The 23,225-nt window shown below is 34.5% G+C and overlaps 1 protein-coding gene across 6 annotated transcripts in view; it reads left to right on the forward strand.

Moving 5' to 3' along the window:
- Nucleotides 1-23,225, forward strand: part of LOC106661387 (homeotic protein antennapedia-like) — a 294,613-nt gene that overhangs the window by 200,063 nt on the left and 71,325 nt on the right. Inside the window, exon 1 of one of the 6 annotated variants that reach the window (XM_014384730.2) lies at nt 6,139-6,180. The exons of 4 other annotated variants lie outside the window; for them this stretch is intronic. The gene's annotated coding sequence lies outside the window, so the exon portion shown is untranslated. Of the gene's footprint in view, nt 1-6,138; nt 6,181-12,076; nt 12,627-23,225 lie in introns of those variants that run through there. One more of the 6 variants, XM_014384724.2, reaches the window with a different exon arrangement.

The raw sequence follows: 23,225 nt of genomic DNA on the forward strand, positions 1-23,225 counted from the left end.
CAAATTTAATCAACAATATATGAACCATTTTGTTCCACTACCTGTTTCCATTTCCATGTATTCATTTTACGAGAGTCTTTCACGCTAACTACTCGGCTACCAGGTCCTCATTGTTTGTTCCGTTCTTCAAGAAGTCGTCAGGTTTTTGACAGATAAACTGATTTCTCAAGTAGTAAAACAGTAGTAGAAGTAAAATTTCCCCCGTTAATACAGTTCCACAGAGCACGGAATAAGTAAAAATCTCTCTCAATCTAAACTCCAGAAATATGTTGCTCTTCTAAAACCTTGGGGCGAGTGTAATCCTGGTGGAAAACAAACCCCTTACGTTAGCCCATGCGGCCATTTTTGGTTGATTGCTGACTGCTTTGGTGTGGTGCTGCGTTTTACCCTGGGCTTTCCTATCTGAATCATATCTGTTGTAAAAGTCCCACATTTTATTACCAATTATTAACCTTTTTTAAAATGCGAGGTTTGTTTTAGGAGAAAATTGTAGATGGTGATGCGGTTCAATAAATTTCTGATTTTTTTAAATTATAATTTTTTTGCTAAATTTTCCAATAAAGTTCTAAAAAGCAACTGCTCTCCGATGCGCCGAAACGCTTGTATGAGCTATCTTAAGCGTCGTTGCGATGGTTCATGTTTGAGAATGGTTTGTATATGACAAAAGCTTGATTTCGGTATCATTAAAGTTGAAGGGCCTTTGCGTCTTCCATATAAAAAAAAAAAAATATAAAAAAATTAAAAAAAAAATAAATAAATAAAAAATTAAACGAGCAAAACACGTTGTAAAAATGTAATATCTCGAACATAAAAATGTAATATCTCGAACAAATCCGACGAATAAAAACACTTTAACAAATCCTAATATCAAATTATACAATAATGACTGAATAAGCATTGCTTCAAAACAGAAGAAGGAAAAAATCAAATTATTGAAAACCGACTTATTTAACAACCCACACTAATTCCGGACAAGGGAGAAGATGCGAATAAATGAGTGTGAAAGTGTTTTTCTTTTGTTTTAAATTGTATAATAGCATTTAAATATTAAAACTACAATCTTGGGTTTAAAGCAAGAAATGGAAGATTCTTGTTTGATGTAATGGAAGGATTTCACAACCTACATGTACTTTCAAAATTTAAAAAGTGTTTATAAATCCCAGGCCCTGAAGATGATCCCAATAAAGATCGAAACGTTGGCATGATAAAGAAAATGTTTTTCTAAAATCTACTACACACCAGACCGCATCTCACGATCTCCGAATAATGATTAACTAACGATCACTAAACACCACATATTGTACTTAATAGTTAGTTCGCTATGAATCTTTTTTTTGAAATAGAGAATGGCAGAATTCTTTTACCAATGGCTGTCAAAGCCTTTATATAATATTTTATTAGAGACAGAAAAAAGATCATAACTGTTGGCACAAGGATACTCCCTTAATTTTTGCTATGGTAGAATACTCCAAGATTCCCATATATGGTTTTTATGATGAGTAAATCTCACAGAAATCGTATTGATCTGACTCATCCTGATCAAGGAATAACATATATATATACAGTCATACATTTAAATCGAAATATACAGTAGTATCCACAACAGTTGGAAACGCTAACTTTAGACGGTCGAACACCGTTTTCACCCTCGATAAATTTAAAAAACCTAAATCCATTTAGGTAATTTAATTAACGTCAGTTGATCGCTCCTGCCAGGAAAACGCAAGGGAAAAATGAAAATATTATTAGATTGCGGCTTCTCCTTTAAAGAGGTTTAGGAAATGAACCACCTAGTGATTTATTACCATGGCTAGTGCATGACATTCCCTCTACATTTCTTTAATTAAGGCATAATTTTAAGGAAAGAAAAATCACTGTATTCAGTCCATCAGTTTTCTCAGATTTCGACTAGTTTTCTTAACAAGAGCTTCTTTTCTTTTTTTTTCTTCTGTTTTTAAATCCTCCGACATTTTAGTTTTGACACGGTGTAGGGCTCGAGGCCAGTAAATCTCAGCTGGTTAAAAATAGTATTTTCCACTCGGCGTTTCGAGGGGCACTAATGAAGGCGGTCGAGCTCATGTTCCCCCTTCGGCCCCCAGCTAGATTAGGATTAGGAGCAAAGGAACTCTCTCTCCATTGAACCTTTACCTTCCTCTCCGGGTAACTCTCCCGTGATATATCAGGCCGGAGGAAAACATCCACTCCCTCCATCCCTCCGTCCCGTTAAAGCGTGTCTTAATTGCGACTTCTCTCATTCACTTCCACTCCCTCTTTCCACTTTGACTGGATTTATGCCTTATCCAATTTGAGCCGGGGAGACGGCCCGTCATCCTTACAAAAACCGTACGACCAACACTTGGAACCATCAATCTTTCCAGTTTTGACTCCCTTCGCTTAAGACTTGACTCAACCGTTAAATGCCAATGGGGTTAGTCTGAAAATTTCGAATATAAGCCACATTTGCATTTAAGAATGTTTGTTTAAAAAGGAAAGCACAAAGGATTGAACATTTTCTTTTAAACCCACCAAAATGACAAAAACTATGTAGCAATACTTGCACCCTTATTGATTAGAACTCCAGCAATAAACTCCAACATTTATCGCATTCAGTCCCTCCAATCCGAAGTTATCCGTACAATAGTAAATGTTCCCCTTTATCTAATGAGTCTGACCATTCACACCAATCTAAACATCCCCTATGGCCTAGAACTCGCCAAATACCGATACCCTAAATTCCATTCGAAATCTCCTCACCCCTAATCCATTAATATGCAATATCTCACCTTTCTTACGATCCCCGAGACTGCTGAAATGGCGGTGGCCCTGGCGATCAGTAGGTTTGCTAGCTAGTGACGGCATGCCATGATTGATCGAAATAAATATTTGCCCGACAGTAAATGCACAACGATAATATCACTGAGCGACCAACATACAAGCTACTAACTAAATAAACACTTACAACCCACTTGCTTATTATAAAATATTGTTTATATTGTTGCAAATAAAAAATAAAAAAAGAGCAAAAATAATGAAATGGCAACATGCTGTGAAAAATTTAATATGTCACATCAGATAATCAATAATCTCAGATTTATACAGATATAAAGCTAGTTTCTATCATTGGTCTAATGTTCCAACCTTTGAAATAAATTCTAAATTTTTTCGGGTCCTCTTGACCTATTAATATCATTCAATTAATTAAGGTTTTTAGTTGAGATAAAAAAGTCAGCGTCACGAGCGGGATTCGAACCCACGACCTTCGGCTTGATACGCCGCTACTCTACAATTTGAGCTATCGTGGTTAATCGAAATAAATATTTGCCCGACAGTAAATATCATTGACCAACATACAAGCTACTAACTAAATAAACAAACACGAATGGCTTCGTGAAGTCACTAGCTCAAGTGGTAGAGTAGCGGCATATCAAGCCGAAGATCGTGGGTTCGAATCCAGCTCGTGACACTGACATTTTTATCTCAACTAAAAACCTTAATTAATTGAACTTTGAAATAAATTGTGAAACACCGAATGTTGACGATAAGAAGAACTGCAGATTGTCAATCCAAAGCTCTGATGTGCCTGTAGTTTTGTCTACCTGCCAGTTTTCATTTTTATCCACCTTTGCATTGTTTGTCCGTGTGCTATTTTGTCAATCATGTCATTTTTTTGATCCTGCCAAATGCTGAAACGTTGTTAGACTAAATAGATAGTGATCGGAGACGATTAAGCTACTTGATAAATAATTCTCGATTTACTCAATGGATCAAAAACAGTTTATTCAATTAGCAATTATTATTTGCATTACAGTTTTCTTTTAAATATGATATATAATTAGTACTTAACTTACTGTAAAGAGAACCGCGGTAGTCGAATGGATGGGCGTCCAACTCATATTTGCCGCGCCTGCGGTTCTTCGGTTCGAATCCCCGGAATTTTCGTCCGAATATGTAAAAGATTATTATAAAGCGGCTTGACCGACTTTTTCCTCGGGGTTTTTCGACTCAATTTTCCATGACACCCAATGTGTTGTATGATATTTAAGCCTTTTTCTGTATGACAAAACTACTTAAAAAAAGAAACTTTTCCATTTTAATAGACTTTTCTAGAACATTCGGTGTTATGATTTAATTGCAGCATTAACTTGAACGAAACAGTGTTACTTGCCTTGATATACATTGTCATTCATGTCTAAGCACAGAACCAGCAGATGCACTATATCGCGATATTAGATTTTATTGCCACGTATTTCTATGGTTTGTAGACCAGTGCCACTTGACTGTTTTTTTGCCTCCTCGGGTTACTTTATTGTTTAAAGGGCAAAGTCTTGATAACGTTTCCTGTTTTCTGAAGATTACCATTTTGTTGCGGTTTATCGGACGTTTCTTGTTTTCCCACTTAGTCACCTAGTTTTGCAGTTCCCTATGCGCGATGACTTCATTTCTATTGAACAGTGTGTCACGATTACAGACCTTAATGTACGGACGCTAAGTAAAGTAAGCCCTCCCTTCTTTCATAACACTGTGAAACATACAACAAGGTTAATAAATTTATAAAGATAATTTTACACTGCAGATATAGGAAAGATAAGTTCATGACTGTAGATGGCGGAATGCCGAAACGTCTTTTGGTAGGTAGTTCATGAAACCCGCGAGTGAAGACGTGAGCCAATGCAGGTTCAGCTTAAGTTCACCGACTCGATGACACCCATCATCAACTCTATAAAAATAATTTTTAGTTTATATATTTTGTCAATTCCAAATTGTCCTTAACGTCTTCTGGCATCCTTTTGCCTCGCATGTTTGAACAGCTGTATCCCGGGTTTCCTCGTAACCAAGGAGACGGCGATAAAGCCCTTCTGAATCCCCCTTTACTATGGATTAGTCTCACTCTCACTCCCAGGTGTTCTTTTTTTTATCTGTGGAAATAAAAATTAAATGAGAGATGTTATAACATTTTTATGATAAATTTTTATTTTATAAACATACGTCGATTGGTAGCTGTTGATAATAATTAATAAATTGTGCTAAAGCTGAAAGGTTTCCGACCGCTAACAAAACCGGTATTAGGTTGATCACCAGAATAATCCATTAATCAAACCAGATATCAACTGCAATGTTCCCTGTCTATATTACACGAATTTAAACAATGTATATTTTTATTTAGTTTTATTATGTAAATTTATGAGTGATTATTTTTATGTTAAATGTTATTTCCAGTAATGAAAATTATTTACGTACCCATGATTTCTGTTTAAAAATGTAGGTACTAACAAAATACTGTTTATCTATTACTGTTAATATATGAGAACACTACATGAAAGAAAGGAGTACTTAGTATAAGTATATAATAATAAGTATATATAATAAAAGTAGTAATATCTTTCAATCTCACTCTCGCTCTGTCTGACACTTTCTCACGCACTATCACAACATTTTTTTCTCATGTTCTTGATGTTAAATTATTAAGTTGTAGTACGATAAGCAAGTTAATTTGTTGCGTATTACGTCAACTATCAGTGTCGTGGCCTACCTCTCTCTTGATGACCATTAGGATTAGGTCTATGCTGGATAACAGGTAATACTAGTCGGGGTTCGTCCAATCGCTCGATGTAGGAAAGCTTTCCTTCTTTGATTCGGTTATATTCCCAACTCTTCTCAGATGGCTTCGTTATGGATCTGGTCCCTCGATGAACATCCTTTGTAAGAATATTATTTATGCTGCTTGGATTCGTTTGTCTGCTTGCAAGTTCGCGTTCAAGATTCACTTCCAGATATCATCACTGGAGTCGCCATTATCTTGTTAAATTTGAGCCCATTTTCTTTTCCTACGTTTTCCCAAGAGCACGTGGTGCTACACATTCTTTCGAACCGTCCAATCTTAGTGGCCACGTCAGGCTCATAGCTTAGGAAGGCTAAGGAGGGGAATGTGCGACACCTGCTCAGTTATTGTGTTGTAAATGATGATTTTTAATCATACTGGGGACTTACCTACAAAAGTCCATTACTTTGGTTTTGAGTATAAACGAAGATTTGGTTTGATATGACAAGCGTGTATGATGTTAGTATTTAAGGATAGCATAGTACAGTTTGTACCGAGGTATTATAAAATATTTAACAAACCACTTTTTGTTGTTTCAGGTATGGAGGAATACGACCAATAAATTCATCCATTTTTTTGTGGTAAAGTATATTTTTAATTATACTGTCATTAAGTATGGAGAAGTTTTGGTTATTGTAGATGTCAAAACGGATAAAATAAATTGTTAAAAAGAGCAACCATTTCTCCAGTGATAAATTGTTGATATTTCGTTTAGGATATCAGAATTTACGGATCGGTAAATATTTTTGTTACACGACTCCACGCTACTATTTTGATTATTCGGAATAATAAACTGTTTTTTCAACAATGCTTTCTTTGTTTAAGATTTGTCATGATTAATTGCGTCTTAATGCTGCCATTGTTTGTAAATACGACGTCTTCATAAAGTTATTAATCCATTAATTTCATCCTTAATTAATGCAGAATGAGTTCACTACTCCCATATGGATTCTTACACAGGGTTATTTTTTAAGTGGGATATTCCTTTTACATTTTAGTGCTGTTTCTTCAATACAAAGTAGTGTTTTAGCAGTTGCCTTCGCCTTTAACTGCTCGTATCTCTTCCCCGTCTTAATTGAAACTAAACACCGAGGATCGAAAATTGAATCCGGACTGCAGTAGATAACCGGGGCGGCACCCCCTATGCAAATGACAGAATTCCGAGGGGAGTTTTGTCCGATATGAAGGGCGGCTGTTGATTGGCCGATCCAGGGGGACGTTGATTGATGGTCTATGCCACGCCTTCTGTGAATGCCGGGCCGGGGACGGTTCGCCTGCGGACTCCTAGGTTTCCCCGGGGATTGGAGTGTTTCCGGGATGCCGCCCGTGATGTATAACGCCGGTCGGAAAGTTATTATCCGATCCGCGGTAAAAAGGAAAAGGGTGGTGCCGCCCGATGTCAGGGAAGACACGGACCGTGTAATTGGAACAGCGGGCAGACCCGTGAGTTAGCAGTGGGTCCCGGGAGGCTGTTCCAGAAATAGGTAACCTTCTTATTGGGCTGGCTTATAGAAAAGCGGACAATAAAGTAGAAGGATGAAAATTTCTCAATCCTTTGCTCAATATATAATACACCCATTTTTTTAACAATCCTACTCCGATATAAAAGTTTATAAGTATAAAATGAAAAATAATATATTTGCGATGGAGAAAGAATATCAGAAATAGCAAGAGAGAGAGAGAGAAAGAGAGAGAGAGAGAGAGAGAGAGAGAGAGAGAGAGAGAGAGAGAGAGAGAAAGAGAGTGAGTGAGTGGGAGAGGGAAAGGGGGAGAGAGGGGGATTTGAAATAGATAATCAGATAGATAGATATAGAAAATATAAACGGAAGAGAGAGAGACAGAGCGAATTTTATTAAAAAACAGAGATGGTGTGAAAGAGAGAGAGAGAGAGAGAGAGAGAGAGAGAGTGAGAGAGAGGGAAAGACGGGCTGGGATAAAAGAATAATCAATATGAATAAAAAGCGAATCCAGCAGCCATGCAGTCGAAAAAAAAAAAAAAAGATATGATACCTCTGATGTTTCGAACCGTCGTAAAAAAAATATATGAATAAAGAAAAACAATTAAACATAAAAATTAAGATGGAAAAAAACGAAAGAGGAAGATAGAGAGAAAAGAGAGAGTTGTAGATAAAATGAGTGAGAACTGTAAATTTGAAACACAATAAATGCAACAACATAAAAGTCAGTAAGGCGTAAAAATAACAAAAAAATTAAAAAGCAGAAAACGGAATCAGAATAAATACATAATTTCATAATATTAACATCAAAATTAGAACTAAATAGATGTATATAATCGTTTGATTAGACCTAGATCCTTCATTCTATATGGACAATATTTCTCGCACCACCTTTCTTTTATACTTTCAAAAGACACCATTCGTTTGAAACAATGTATAAACAGGTTGCTAGAACGGAACATGTCTGTGTATTTGTTCTCTCTCTATCACCCATTCATTTGCATATTCAGATATTTTCTATATAGGCAGGGAACAAGTTTGGCAATTTACAAATACTCGTTAAGTGATAACCAAAGTTGTATGGTAGAAAAATAATTAAATACAACGACACTGTCGGGTAATAAATTATTATCGGGACGTAATTTACGGGAAATTTCACCGCTGGATTTATTCGAATAGTGGTGAAATTAATCTGCCCCCCGGGGGCCGTGAGATGCTAGCCTTGAATGCTCAGCTCTCCTGCAGTTCTTAAACAGTTGCAAGTATAAACTTATGGGGAAACTTTGTACGCGGATGCCCATTACCGCGATTAATATCAATTTTCAACGGTCGGCAGAGCAAAGACGAAGACTGTCATTAGGCGATAACCTGTTATTATGCGAGACGCGTAGGACGATCGCCCTCCCGAGGGAAAGGATAATCTCTAATTAAAGAGCCTTGCCTACTCTTCGAGACAATTAAACCACGTATTAACGGCCGGGGGAAAAAAAGATTTCTTTCCGAATTGCTTAAAACATGGTATTTCGCGTTTAATGTGGAGCTTTCTGAGATTTGCTACGACTTTCTAACTTCGCGATGCATGATATTTATTTTGTGCCTTTAGATCTGTTTTGTTGATTAAATCAGGTTTTTTTAGGTGTTTAATAACGGTCATACTGAGAAAATTGGTTCAATAACTTAATCACTCTAATCGTCTTCGAAACACATAATTTACTTTTTTTCTTATTTCTCAATATTAGTTTTAATGAATAAGAAATGTTTATTTTTATTTGATGATTTATTATTAAGACCCCTAATATGATATATCCAATTTGGGTTTTCATCTTTAAAAATGATCGCAACATCTTGATTTTATATTTTTTATGAATATTTTGAAATTTATTTAGTTTTATTTGTCTTAGTAATAATCAAAGTACTATACCTGTTGTTGCCCAAAAGTTTTACAAAGTAATAAACAGAAATAGATTAAATTAATAGAGATAGTAAAGGTGGAGTGAGTATGTAGATTAAATTTTTGTAAATGCTGATTCTACCCACAGAATTAGTAAATTATTTATTATTTAAAAAATAAAATAAGAAGATTATTATTATTAAATTCTGTTACAAAAACTAAAAAGTAGAATAAATTATGTCAGTACCTTAATCGTCAAGTTTTTATATTTTCCGGATACTTTTAATACGAATAACCTGATTAATGAGAAATATCTGACTTTTTATAAAGATACCATACTTCAATTAATTTCATTTTCTTTCAATAAAACGTGATAAGATTATTATTTTTTAGTTGTTTCGTAGTAATTTGTTGGACAATCTGTTTATAAAACTGAAATTGTGAAATTATGCAATATTGGATATCTCTCTGATTTATTCTTAGGTTCGTTTTTCCCTACCATCAATGAAATCTGTCTTTTTAGATTATTACTTTTAATTAATGTAATAAATTTATAATTTTAAGCTTAGTCAAGGCAATATTGAACGTAATGTTGTGAGTTTTGCCTTGATTTTTTTATCAAATGTCAAAAACAAATTATCGTTTACAGGAATATCTTGGTTTTTCTCGTGAGAATACAATTTATTTTAATGCATGCTAAAAATATTTACTTTTATGGATTAATATTAACGAGTTTTTAAATCTAAATCTTTAAATTTAAATTTGCCATCAACGACAGTTTTAAAGCTTACAAGGTTTATTCAATTGTGAAAACGTCAGCATGACTCATGCCAGATTTGTTCGAGAGCTGCTAACCTGCACACTTTACTAAATATGAAATTTATTCCGGCTGGCGTTCGAATTGATGCCGGCAAAATTCAAATATCGCGTTAAGCCGTTTCTTGTTTTACATAAAATATATAAAATAAACTTTAAAATATCACTATGTGTGTTTGGTACAAATAAAGTGATCTATCATACAACCAAAACGTGACTCTTGGCATCAATACTGATGGAATCCGCGTTAGTTTATTTATTTCCATTCGTAATTAGAATGAGCAGTATTATAAAAATTAAGTAGGTGACGAGCATAACTGGCAAAATTTGTGTGATTGGTAACATATTTTCTATGTACAAGTACATAATATATTTACTGCTACTAACTCTTCGAATATTCAAAAGTTAAAGAATAGTTTAATATATTCATTTGAATTGGATCATCTTACAATTAGTATGCTTCTTCTCGCTGGATTCATCTGACAACATTACGATATTTCGTTATATTCCATGTTTTGACTGCGTGCTTTTTACCAATCTTGTCCTTTTTATGTTAATATATCACAATGTTGAGTTGAATAAAAGTTTGGGGGAGGGGTATTCAACTCCAAGCTGTGCTGTAATTTTGTCGTTAACGATCATTTTGTGTCTCTGTACTATAAATGTAAATCCTACACACGCACCCCACCCATGACGACGGTATAATAAGGACTAGAATCTTAGAAGTCCCACAGACTCAACACTGGAGATGATGAAATGTCGAAACTCTTATAGACCAATCCAGCGATGATAGGCAGGCGAAAATGATCACTAACTTCAAAATTCCTAGTTCATTCACACACAAACCACATAGAGAAATTTCATTAAACTTGGCTTTAAATTGATTTAAAATTTTTATGTGAAGTGTGGTTGACATGAAAAATCAGTGTCATGAGCGGGACTCGAACCCACGACCTCCGGCTTCGGTTAACCAAGATCAACTAAAATCTGTAGAAGTATTTTAAATTATCACCAATTAGAACAGTTAAATTGAATTTTACAGGCCAAAAAGAAGATTTTCATTTATGAACACAATGGACAAAAATAATTGGCAATAAAATATGAATACAATTTTAATTATTTACATTTTTATTATCGTCGGTATACAAATTAAACTTAGTTATAATTTTTTTTAACAATTAATACTCCAAGGAAAAATTATTTCTGTATTCTTACATATTTTTTAAACCTTTATTTTTAGGGGCCAGATTGACTGTTCTTCTAGCCTTAAATATCTTTAAGTGGACTAGGTAACGGTTTGTGTTTATGTTGTTAAATTCACTGTGTGAATACATGCAAAACATGCTTTCGTAAATGATTAATGAAAATCATAACACAATTCGTGTTAAATTTTTTAAGTAAATATCAACTTTTTGCACATTGATTTGTTGTGGTATTGCTTTATGTATTCTGCGGATTAAAGAATTCATTTTGGTCCGCCTATGCTCGCTTGGTTTGTCAGTTTAGTTATTTCGCCTTCTTTGAAGTCATCAGACTACTCTTGGAGGGTGATAAGAAACGTCCAAATTACACAAGACCCCACAAAGAAATTTCTCAGCAAAATAGATTTTTTTTCTATTTTAATAAAGAATAAAGAAATGAGTTGACACACTGAAGATGGTGAAATGCCGGAACTTGTATGATATACCAACCTAGCAGGATGGGCAGATCAAAAAAAGACTAATTACGCCAAATATTATTCATTTTTTCAATTGCATCTGCACGATAAATAATGCAACAAGTAAAATGTTTAGAAAAGTTTAATTATGTATGACCTTTCCACGGAATTGCAGTCACTTTTAAATATTTATATTGTAAGTTGTTTGTTTTATTTAAATTTTAACTTATGTACGTGGTGTTGAAACGGTAGTTCGGTTGATCAAATGATTTATGTATGATATGTATTCAGAGTATGTCTGTACTTTATATTTTTCTACTTCTTTCTTCAATCTTTAAAAGAAATTATAAATTTAGTCGCGATGGATGGCTTCCTTTCGAGGATGGAAGCGATTCCTTTGAAATAGACTGTTCTAGATGAGGCGGTGCCGGAAAATTCACCTTGGCCCTGAAGGGGGACAAACACAACCGGCATGATTTATGATCCGGTAGAGATCATAAAATACGTGAGGACAATAGTGTATGGTAAACAAGGATCCCGATATTTATTTATATTTGATAATGAGCGTGGTGGGGGTGCGGGGGTTGGTCCGGCGCAAGCGTTCTGCAGCGATGAAGAGGGGATCCCAGTTTACGATGGGGCCGCTCAGTTCTGAAGACGCCGCGCACCCACACTTACAATGATGATCGTATCCATCAAATGACCTACACCCACTACTTCCGCACCTGGGACATGGGTTTCTACCTAAGGCGCAAGAAGAAATAACGGACCTCTGTGTTTTTGTGTTTTTTTTGTTAGTTCTTACTGTTTGTCCTAAAGGTGAAAATAAAAAGAAAAAAGAAGAGAAAAACACTCTCAAATCAAACAAATAAAAAAAATAAAATGAGGACATTTTAATTTATATAAAGTTCATAATCATAACATACAATCGAGACGATAAAAAACTAAAGGATTTATCAGAGAAGTTTTCATAACTGAGGACTGATCAAGGACGCTGGGTCGGGAACAAGACTGTGACTCCCTGTTCGCGTGAGGGGCCAAAAACAAACTAATCTCTTAAGAGTACCTGAATAAAAAAAGAATAATTTAAAAAAAAGAAAAAGTGCATTCTAGTATTTAGTGAACTCCTGATTTATTTAAACTGTGATATATCGTAGACTATAAGCTGGGAGAGAGCTGGGACGACTGAATTTATAGAGTAAAAAGGTAAATTATTTATTGAATTTTGAAATTTGTTTTTGTCTTAGCATGGAAACACACAGGTGGCGAAAAAAATCCCACCACGTGGTCTAGTAATGACGTCAAGTTGTGCCGCGGCCCTATGTAAATGGGGCACATGCATAATATATCAGTACACGGGGTTGTCGGTTTCAGGACCTGTGCCCCCCCCTTCGAAGGGTTGATTTCTTTGTGTTTTCGTGTTCCACTTGTTCCCGTTTAATCATTCAGCCCATGATGTTTCGTTCACTCGTAGGAAATCCTATCGAAATACATATCAAATTTGGATTTTTGTGCGGAAAATATGCTGTCATCAAATCGTCATAATTCGCGTTATAGAGAAAAATGGGAAAAACATTTTGATGAAATACACACCAAACTATCTAGTTTAAAGTTATTTGAAAATTGCTTAAACTTATTTTACCAGTTTTAAAATATTTGATTTGGCATATTTATTTTGTATAGATTTGTCATACAAACAAGTTTTAAACAATCAAACATCCAAAAATTGTTTACAGAAAATCCATTAATATTTTGACTTATGACACGAAGGAAAGTCGTTCTTTAAACGTCAAACAAAATTTTTAAAAAGTTGATTACTAAGGCAATTATATCATTAATTATGACAATGGGTTTTTCAATAATGCTCCATAAAAGCACTGAGATTTAGACACATTTTGACTCGTAAATCGTCGTTTTGTCTTTGTTGACGGAAATTTCATTATTATCTTTTTTATAACAAAGTTGTTTGAATATAAAATTTGAAAGAAAAAATATATATTTTTTTAAAACGTCGCTATCTGTTTTATGCCAATCATTATTTCAAGTTTAATATCCAATTGTACATAAATGGTTTGATGCTGAAATTAAAGTTGAACAAAAAGCCCAGCATAAAGTCCTTCAGACTTTACAGTTTAATTAATTTATGGTGAAAAACAGTAATAAAGTATGATAACATATCGCTTGTAAACACAGACATGATACAAGCATAATACATAATTAGAAAAAGCTCAAAATCATTGACAAGACGTAGATCTAGAATAATTGTTAATAAAAATAAATTACATGGGATGAAATAAAATTATGGTAGTCTTATTTTAAAATAAAGAGATTATCTCGCCAATTCATGTTCACGTATTACGTTTCGTTTTTGTCTATCAATTTGGTATTTTTGTCAATTGTTATATTTATAAATAATTTTAGTACGCTTAGGACGTTTTTATTGCTTTGTAGTGTCGTAAAAACCTTTAAAAACCTTAACGAAAAACGAATATTTTCGTCTGCCTATCCTCGCTGTTGTGGTTTGCCAGATTTGTTCGGCTTCTCGCCATCTTCAGTGCAAGGCCTAGGGTATTTGTTAGATCGTTGAGAAAAAACTCATAAAAGTTTAACGAACAATTAACTATCAATGAAATTGGTTAGAATTCGAAACTCGTCTTTCAAGCTAAAACAGCGAGGATAGGCACATTTAAATAATTTGAATCGACCAAACTGCACCTTTAAAGCTATTCAGAGAGAAAACCTCACGATAATAATCTATTAATTTATTAGTGAAAAAGCCAATAATGCAGAATGAAGCCAGAAAAAATAACAAATCGGCAGTAGGTTTATTTTTTCTGAAGGGTTGTGGTGTGGTTATTTCGAAAAACAATTGTTTACTTGAATCTACATGTAAAACACGTCGCGTGGTCTTTTAAGCAGACGTATTTGCATAATTTTCCCGTTGCGATAGGGCTAAAAACCACTAGAATGATTGCCTGGAATGCACTCAAATCGTGCCCCCCTTTCGTGATTTATTGCATTTTTGATTATCTTTCGTGTAATGTTTAATTTTCAATTTTGGCCCGCCGACTATTTTTTGTTCCTTCCTTTTTTTGATTATCTTATTATCTAAGCGGCATCGCTACTGTTTCAACCGTTCGGCACGGCGTCGATTACCGCATTATTTATGTTCTCTCGCTTCTACAGCCCCATTATCAGATCATAGCGAAAAATATAGTTTTGTCACACGTTTTTCAATTACTATAATGAAAGGGTTTGCTGTGAATTATTGGCCGGCTACGTGAATGTTTCGCATGCGAAAAAATTGACTCAATAATGTACTAAATCGCCCACCAAAAATAGAACTTGGCTAGAAAATTGTATTAGTTAATAGTTAAGCAGTTTGTTACGACAATGCAGGCAGCATTTATGAGCTTTCACCTTGTGTGTTAAAACAGAGAGTGACAAATTTCTTCCATTTACACAAATTAATTCAACACTATTCTATTTGTTTTTATCTCGAAGGCGCGATCTTTGATGTAATTTTGCAAGTTCATTCCGTGTCAATTAAGGCACTGGAATGGTTAATAAATTTACTTAATTGCCGGACTGGCCGGCGTTATTTGCATTTAAACCTCGTTTGCCTTGTGAGCATATGGAGCAACACTAAAAATAAATTCTACTATTTGAATTTATTCCGTGATATGCATGATTAAAATAGAAAACCATTGATTACTTTGGTTGAATTTTCAACTTTATGAAGCTAACATTAGTTTCAACTGATGTCAGGACTTCACTTACGATTTGTTCAAGCCAAAGTAAAAAATTCATAACATTCATTCATAAAACTCTTAACTTGAGTAAAGAAAATCTTGCTTTAAATTTAAGCAATTTTCTTTTCTTTGTAAGAGGTCAGTAGGGTTTTAAATCAGCGGAGTTTTAACTGAATTTCGCAAAATAATTTATATCTGCGTGTATGTAGGTATGCTAATTTACTTGTACATCTCAAAGGAATTTATCTGAAATTATATGAGCGTTCATAAAATTTGAAATACAAATGAATAAAATTTTCAACATCCTACGTTTGGCGCAAATGTATTCGAACGTCAGGTCCTCGAAATAAAACGCGTGTTGTCGCTAGGTGTCGTTGTTCGAAAATAAATTATTGCTGTCATTGATGACATAATTGGGTTCGAGATAGAGGGTTATTTATCTTTCGGACATTTTCATTCGGAGTTTCTTCAAATTGGCACAAATCGAATAAACCGGGGCGAAGTTTTTTTTCCAATTTAGAAATTGTTTCTATCAATATCTGCTGTTTTTACTCAGTAGATGAATAAATTATTATATATAATGTCATTGATAAAAAAACGAATTCAATTTTATGCGGATTTTTTTGTATTACAAACAAAAGAGATTGATTTCTGAGAAAAACGAATAAATAATGATAAGCTATGTTAAGAAGCAGAAAACAATGATACTTGAAAAATTATTAGCAATACATAAGCTTCCACGTTAATAAAATTCAGTAATTATGTAAAGTTAATATTATCAACATTAACTATGTTCGCAAACGAAAAAAAAATTCAAGCTTGTAACTTTTCAAAAGCGTTTCGTAAAATGTAAAACCGTAAAAAGCATTTGTTTTTATATTACCAACCAACAACAATCGATTAAATGCGTGTACGCTAGACAAATAGCAAAGAAACTAACAAGAAAGAAAGAGCGCCTGGCAGTTTTAAACACATAGAAAGAAGAAAAATAAAACTAGACAGAAAAATGAGATTAGTAAAATATCGACAGATTGATTGATAGATAACTAGGGGTAAGTAAGCAGTAAAAAATGAAACAATGTTGTATTACGGAGACAGCTAGGTAACTACTTACTGAAATATATTTTGCCTAGATGAAATATTTTATTTTATTATTATTTCTAGAGAGAAAGAGGGAGAGGGAGAGAAAGAGTGTGTGTGTGCGTGTGTGTGAGGGAGAGTGCGTGAGAGATTGAGAGAGAAGAGAGAGAGAGGAGAGAGAGTGATAGTTTGAGATAGTTAGAGAGAGAGAGGAGTGAGAGAGAGGGTGGGGGAGTGATGACAGGACGAAAGAAAGAAAATGCAGTATGAGGAAAAACATAAAAATAAAAAGAGTACAAGAAGACAAAAGTATTTTATTGGTTAGATTGTTTCATTTTAGAAATAAAAGAAAATAGAAAAAAGTGTGAGATTGAGATTGATTAAGAGAGAGAAGGTAAAGGGCAAGGGATATATGTATATGGAGGATTTAACAATAATTCAAAAATGGAGAGCTAATTGGTAAGAGGCATGGATAAATAGATAGAAGAGAGGGTGAAAAAGAAAGAAAGAAGGGAGCAAGGAGATATACAAATAGGGAGATGAGTTATAACTGTGTATCGTTAGATGAAAAGGAGAGAGAGATGTGAGAGATAAAGAGAAAGTGAGTGAGGAGAGGGCAAAAGAGAGAAAATGCAGGATGGGGAAAGATATTGATAAATAAAAAAGTAAAGGTAGACAAAAGTACGTTTATTGCTGCATTGTTTCACTTCGGAGATAAAGAGAAAAAAAGTGTAAGATTATATAAAGGAGACAGACATAGAAATAGGGAGAACGAGTTGGTGAGAGAGATATAAAGGTAGATATAAAGAAAAGAGGGTGAAAGAGAGAAAGGAGAGAGAGTGAGAGATTAAGATAGTTAGAGAGAGAGGGAGAGAGAAGAGAAAGGGATAAACATACAGAGCGAGAAGTGAGAGGGTAAGCCAGAGAAAAGGTTGGAAGAAAAAATATAACAGATACAAAAAACTGAAGGTAGACAAATGTATTTATTTCCTGGATTTTTTTTCGAATCATATATTACCTGGCTATTTTTCATCAACAGTCATCGGTCTTCTCTAGATCTGAAAGATAAGCCTTTTTTAATCGACGGTATAAAAAAGTTTGAAAGCGTAGGTCTATATTTGAGGTAATTAAAACTAAACTTAATAGACTTATAAAAATAATGGTGAAATTGCCGAAAAAATATGTTTTCCGGATATATTTTTCTTGCCAGGTGTCATACTCCAGAAAAATTGGAGCAATAACTTAAAAGCTTAATATTAGAAAGATCAAACAGAACTTTCCGTTGATATTTTAATATTCTTCTTTCTTTGTGTGTGTGTGCCGGTCCATCATCGGCCACCTACGAACCCCGTCGGGATTGGCTCAAAGGGAGCATTGTGTTTCTGGGCCCTTGATTACTTCATTTCTCAACTGTCCGTCCCGTCCGGGGAGAGGCCCAGCCTCCGTCCCACCCCGCGCTCCGCCGGGCGGTACCGTCCGCGCGTGCTAATGGATATGTTACAACGTCGGTGCCCTGGACACCTGTTATCTTGTAATTTATTGCTATGCGGAATATATTAGGAATCCGGACAGACCTGGATATAACGAGTCGTTCAGTGGATCGTCGGGATCTCTAGTCCCTCTCTAGTCCCGTTGAATTTCGAATTCGAAACGCGCGGAGCGGCCTGGTCAGTCACGCTTGCTGAATGTCAACGCTGAACCGTTAAAACTGAAGATAAAACTAACGCTTAAAATTTTCAAAATTACTTTGGCTATCGTCTGATCGGCCATTCTTCTCCGGTTCTGCAGAGTTCGTTCAGCCACACATGCAACTAAATTGAAAACCTATTAGGACAATTTAGTCAACCTAGACCAATATATGTAATTTATTTATCTTTTTTTACAATCTTATGTCTCAAACTTTGGCAAATCAAAGTTCAAGTTTTCCTACCAAAGTAATATAAATTGTTGTGATCAAATTGATATCAAGAATTATTTGTTATAATTTAGATAGACTTTGCATTTAAAATAAAATAATTAAGAAACTTAATTTGTGATGAGACGTTAAATATGCTCGTTTTGCCAGGTAGTGCCCAGTATTTTTCATTCAAAGCATTAAAATTTGAACGGATAAAACCTATTCTATAAATTTTAAACGTTACTTTGACCTTTCTTGCAAAATAATCCTGCAGACATAACAAAGAATAAAAATCAATGATGATATAATGAAACGTATTTTATCGGTTTTAGTAAAATGTCCCTATTTATTTGTTTTTAACTGTTTCAAAATTGCATGTTTACCATATTCTGGGTTCAAATCCCGTCTTAGCCCTTGGCATATTGATTGAGAATAGAACGGGTAATTGGAAGGTAAGCCCTCATGTATGACAGAAAATACATTTTTATTATAACATTTTAAAAAAATTAAAAATCAATGAATACGTCTTCCGTGACTATGTACAACAACTAAGGCACAAATTCAAGATAAATTAAGATTTTAATAAACTGGAAAGATCGACCAATTTGGTTTCTAAACATGGGAATTTTCCTCTTTTCTAAATTATATTCTATACATTTTTTAAAAATATTTTGTGATGCATTGCAAATTGGAATTCTAAGATTAATTTTTTTTTCTTCACAACTAGTTGACAAAAAATTATAAAAGTGAAAATAAAAACATAAATAAAACTTTTGTATGACGTAATTCCTGTCATTAGGAGGTAATAACGTCCACTGCCCGTACTATTATCAATTATAAAGCCATGGGCTAAGCCAAGATTCGTACCCAGAACCCCATTTGTGGCAGATGCGAGTCGTCTGTGACCGTCCGGTCACCATGGTCCCGTTACATTATTACATATACGACTACTATACTAATAACATATGAATAGTTATATCAACTATGTGTGTTGCACAAAGTGAGAAAAAGTTTGAGAGGGGTAGAGAAGGAGAAAATGAGCCAGAAGTAAGAATGTGTGACAAAAGAGAGAGAGAGAGTGAATTAGAAAAAACAAAGAGACAAAGAGAAAAAGAGAGAGAGAGAGATAAAAAAGAAAGAGAGAAAGATAAAGAGAGAGAGACACAGAGGGGGAGAGAGTGATGGGACTATTTTTGAGAGCTATTTCTGTTCTTCTGAAAGTATTTATTATTATTAAAACACACAAAGTTTATTAACAAATATTGACATAACTTTTTCGATTTGAAAGGCTTTTTATGTTAAAAAAGACCTATAAAACCTTGTCTACAGAAAAATATACTAAAACAATATTTGACAATTTAATCTAAGCATAATTAATATTTTAAACTGGAAAACAATATTTAAACTATGATATTTTCAACGTTTTTAGTTCACATTAATTTAAATTGAACATATTTTATAGATTGTATTTATACAACAGTTGTCATGGGCAGGATGTTGTCACCATAAATTGGTTTAATCTCAACATTTTTCGTTCAGAATCGTTCTGTAAAATAATATTTATTAACCCCGGGGTTACCATTGTTATTTGTTTTCTATTGATCGACGTTTTCTTGTTAAAAAAATTAGATATCGACACAATTGATTAAATTAATTATCAATTAGCACTATTACAATTTAATATTTACGCTTTAGATTTGTAGATAATTTATCTTTTTGATGTGAAGATTGGATTGTCAGTAGTAAAACAATAAATTATCCTAGTCTGCTTAATCGTGATTCGTTCACATAACAGACATTTCTCTATACACCATTTTATGTTATGATAAAAGAAAACTTTTCTTGATCTTATTTGATAACACATTGCCCACACAAACATCTGGTTGTCCTGTACACATAAACGGAAAATACTGCGAGTTTTGTTTTCTTTTACGCATTTTTCTTACTAAATCTCTTAATAATTATATAATTATCAATAAAAACCCAAGAAGACTCATATACATAAGGCACATAATACATAAATATTTTCACGCTCCGTATTTTTGATATTCTGCTATTTGCGGATATTTTTTATAAAACGCTTCATAGGAAAGAAGAAATTTGAAAGAAAATAATTGCTGATAAATTTAATTGTGTATATATTAAACAAGTAAAATGATCGTCACTGATCGCATTTCTTGGTCCATCTAGTCTCACTCGTTCGTTATAAGTCAAAAGCGTTCGTCTTTATGTCATTTTCCGAGAGTTACTGAATAAATAACAGTCAGACGAGGAAAGATTTAATCACTATAATTACTTGGATTATGAAAGGAGTTCTACAAATGTCTACTGAAAAACTGTTGTCATATATCTGTTTGATTGACAAAAACATAAAAATTGTCTACAGATAATTTAGTTTGCCGAAATATAAGCAAGAAATGAGAAAATAATGTTAAAAATGTTCCAAGTCATTTTTTGAACGTTTGTAGAAGAGTCTAATAAAACCACAGGCGGTCCGCTGTCTGTATATTGTTTCCTTTGGAATTGGTAAACGAACACCATTTGTTGTTCCAAGTATGAACTCCGAATTCCAAACAAATCCCCTCCTGATGCTCACGTGGATTTCCCATTTCGGTATCGAAAGCCGGAATTTTCTATTCACGCCGTTAACAAGCACGGCGGTTCGTTGACTTGTGTAAAAATCAACGCTGACAACGATAAGCCCGAATCTAGCCGGGCCCCTTTCTATAAATAAACGGTTGTAAGCCATATTCCCTCTTCTTTGACGTTCAGTTGTATTTCCGCTCTATAAGAACCCCCATTGCCAAAAAAACACCTACTTAGCAACAAATAAATGGCGATCGGAACGAAATATGGTTATGTTCTGGTAGATGAACGTCCCCCGGAAGTAGCCACTTAGCCAAATGCCTGCATTGTCACCGCCTTCGATAAGTCGAATTAGTTCTGCTTCTATTATTAAAGCACTTGTGACCTCTTACAGACATTTTCAAATAAGAAACTATAGGAAATTATTTACAAATACTTGATACGATTTTTTCTCTTTTTTTAAGCACGACCGAGTCGGCAATAAGAAAGGCAGATCAGAAAAGTCACATAAGATTAATAATAATTTAAATTAATTATACATCTAATTTATGTAAATGCTAGTTACAACCCAAAAGCCATCGTTTACAAACAAAAGCGATGCAAGGCGGGCCCAACTACCATCGGCCATAACGAGCTGGCGTGTGTCCATCTATTCTCGGGCCGAACCGCTGACTATCAGGAACAGTTATATCTTCTTGATTGCCCACCGGTCTATTTAAATTGACAGGCCGTAATTCATTTTCAAGATGGGAAAATGGCTATGGACTATGCGTTTACTGTAACCTCACGATTATCGAATTTGGCGTTTTCTCCGATAAACTTTCGTAAACTGATAATAAGGGGTATAAATACAATTCAGGTAAGGGAGACGTTACCGGTTTATCACGATTTTCTTAATGTTGTAAAGAGACCGACTAGGAAGATGAAATAAAGTGAACCGTAATGTGTTGGCATGTGCCCATCTATCTTATGTGTTTGAAACCTAAATTCTTTACCTATTTCATATAGGCAGGTTTGGTTATTTTTGATCATTTTGGTCTGTCCAGTATCGGCTTTTTGTCATCTTCTGTAGTGTGATCAGGATTGTGGATCAAACCAAAAAAAGTAAAGGGTTGTCGACCAAAGTGTCAACTAAGCACCCCGCAGAGACCATAAAGAAATCTCATAATAATTCAAATTTATTACGCTTTTCTAACTTTAACGCAACAGTGATAAAGGTAAACCAAGTTTAAGCCAAATGTTAGAAAAAATGCAATCTTACTGCATAAGTTTTTTTTTTAATTTGACCCGAGCCAATTAGCCGTTTTGAAATGACAAACGAGTTTCATCCATTATTTAGCAAGACATGCTGGAATTGATGAAATAAAAAGAGAAACGATGTGTTGGTTGACAGAAAAAGACATGAGATTATAAATCATGTTTGAAAGTGTCATTTCATTAATAAATCTGAATAGTTCGATTTACAAGAAAAAAACCTTTGGACTTTTTCCACTTTTGGCGATTTAAAAATCCCGTTAGGCTTTTCCCGTGTTCCTCTCTCCCGTCCTCTTGACGGAGTTGTTTTCTCCTCCTGAGAAACTTCCCACTCTTATCAGGGCTGTGTCTCGCAGCCAGATCTCTCCGGCAAAGTGTTTTTCAACTTGGATGGAAAGGAAACAAGAGGTGGAAAGAGGGAGAAAGAACAGAGGGAGGAGGTGACGGAGAGATTTGGGACTGGGGCTTTCTATAATTAAACCAACGCCTCAGTAAATCACACAACGTTGCCTCTCCTCGCAACGGTCACCATGTGTATATCGGCTAAGCCTCTCTTATAACATCTCATTAGCTGAAGATCTTCCGCTTATCTGCATATCAAAAAATCTCCATAAAAAATTCTCTACAAAGAAACATTGTCGAAATTTTAATCTCTTTAATCTCTGCTGTGGCCGAGTGGTTAGAGCGTCCGACTCTACTTGACACACGGTCCTGGGTTCCAGTGACTACAGAGCCGTTGGAATTTTATTTGTGAATAATGAAGGAAGTATTTTAAAGAGGTTTTCTGCGACACTCAACGGGTAGTTGGACCCCCAGCCCTCCTACTGATAGGACTTTACTTCACTTTCTCTTTATACACCTTGGATTGGGTGTGAAAATGTAACTGATACAAACAGTCGGCCTGTGCAGGACCACCTTCAGGACTGCTGAAGTTAGAATCAAGCCCCTAAAAAGGGCCCTATGATACACCCAACCCTGGATGTAAAAATAAATTAAAAACAAAGGATGAACAAATATAAGGAAGCAAAGAAAAATTAAATTAAAAATTACAAAATAAATTGTTCAAATCGTGGCTTCTCCAAGCGAAAATACACGTAAATAAATTGAATTGTGAAAGGAAATTAAACGGTGTTGCAATTCGTAGAGAAACACCGGTATGAATCTCTTCGAGTTATTAAATGATCCTATCTCAACATAAATTGTTTCTAGCACAACGCTGGTCATGTTTAACAGTTT

The sequence above is a fragment of the Cimex lectularius genome, unplaced genomic scaffold (genome assembly GCF_000648675.2).
Source record: "Cimex lectularius strain Harlan isolate CLEC.00 unplaced genomic scaffold, Clec_2.1 scaffold18, whole genome shotgun sequence".
NCBI classification, from domain to species: Eukaryota; Metazoa; Arthropoda; class Insecta; order Hemiptera; family Cimicidae; genus Cimex; species Cimex lectularius.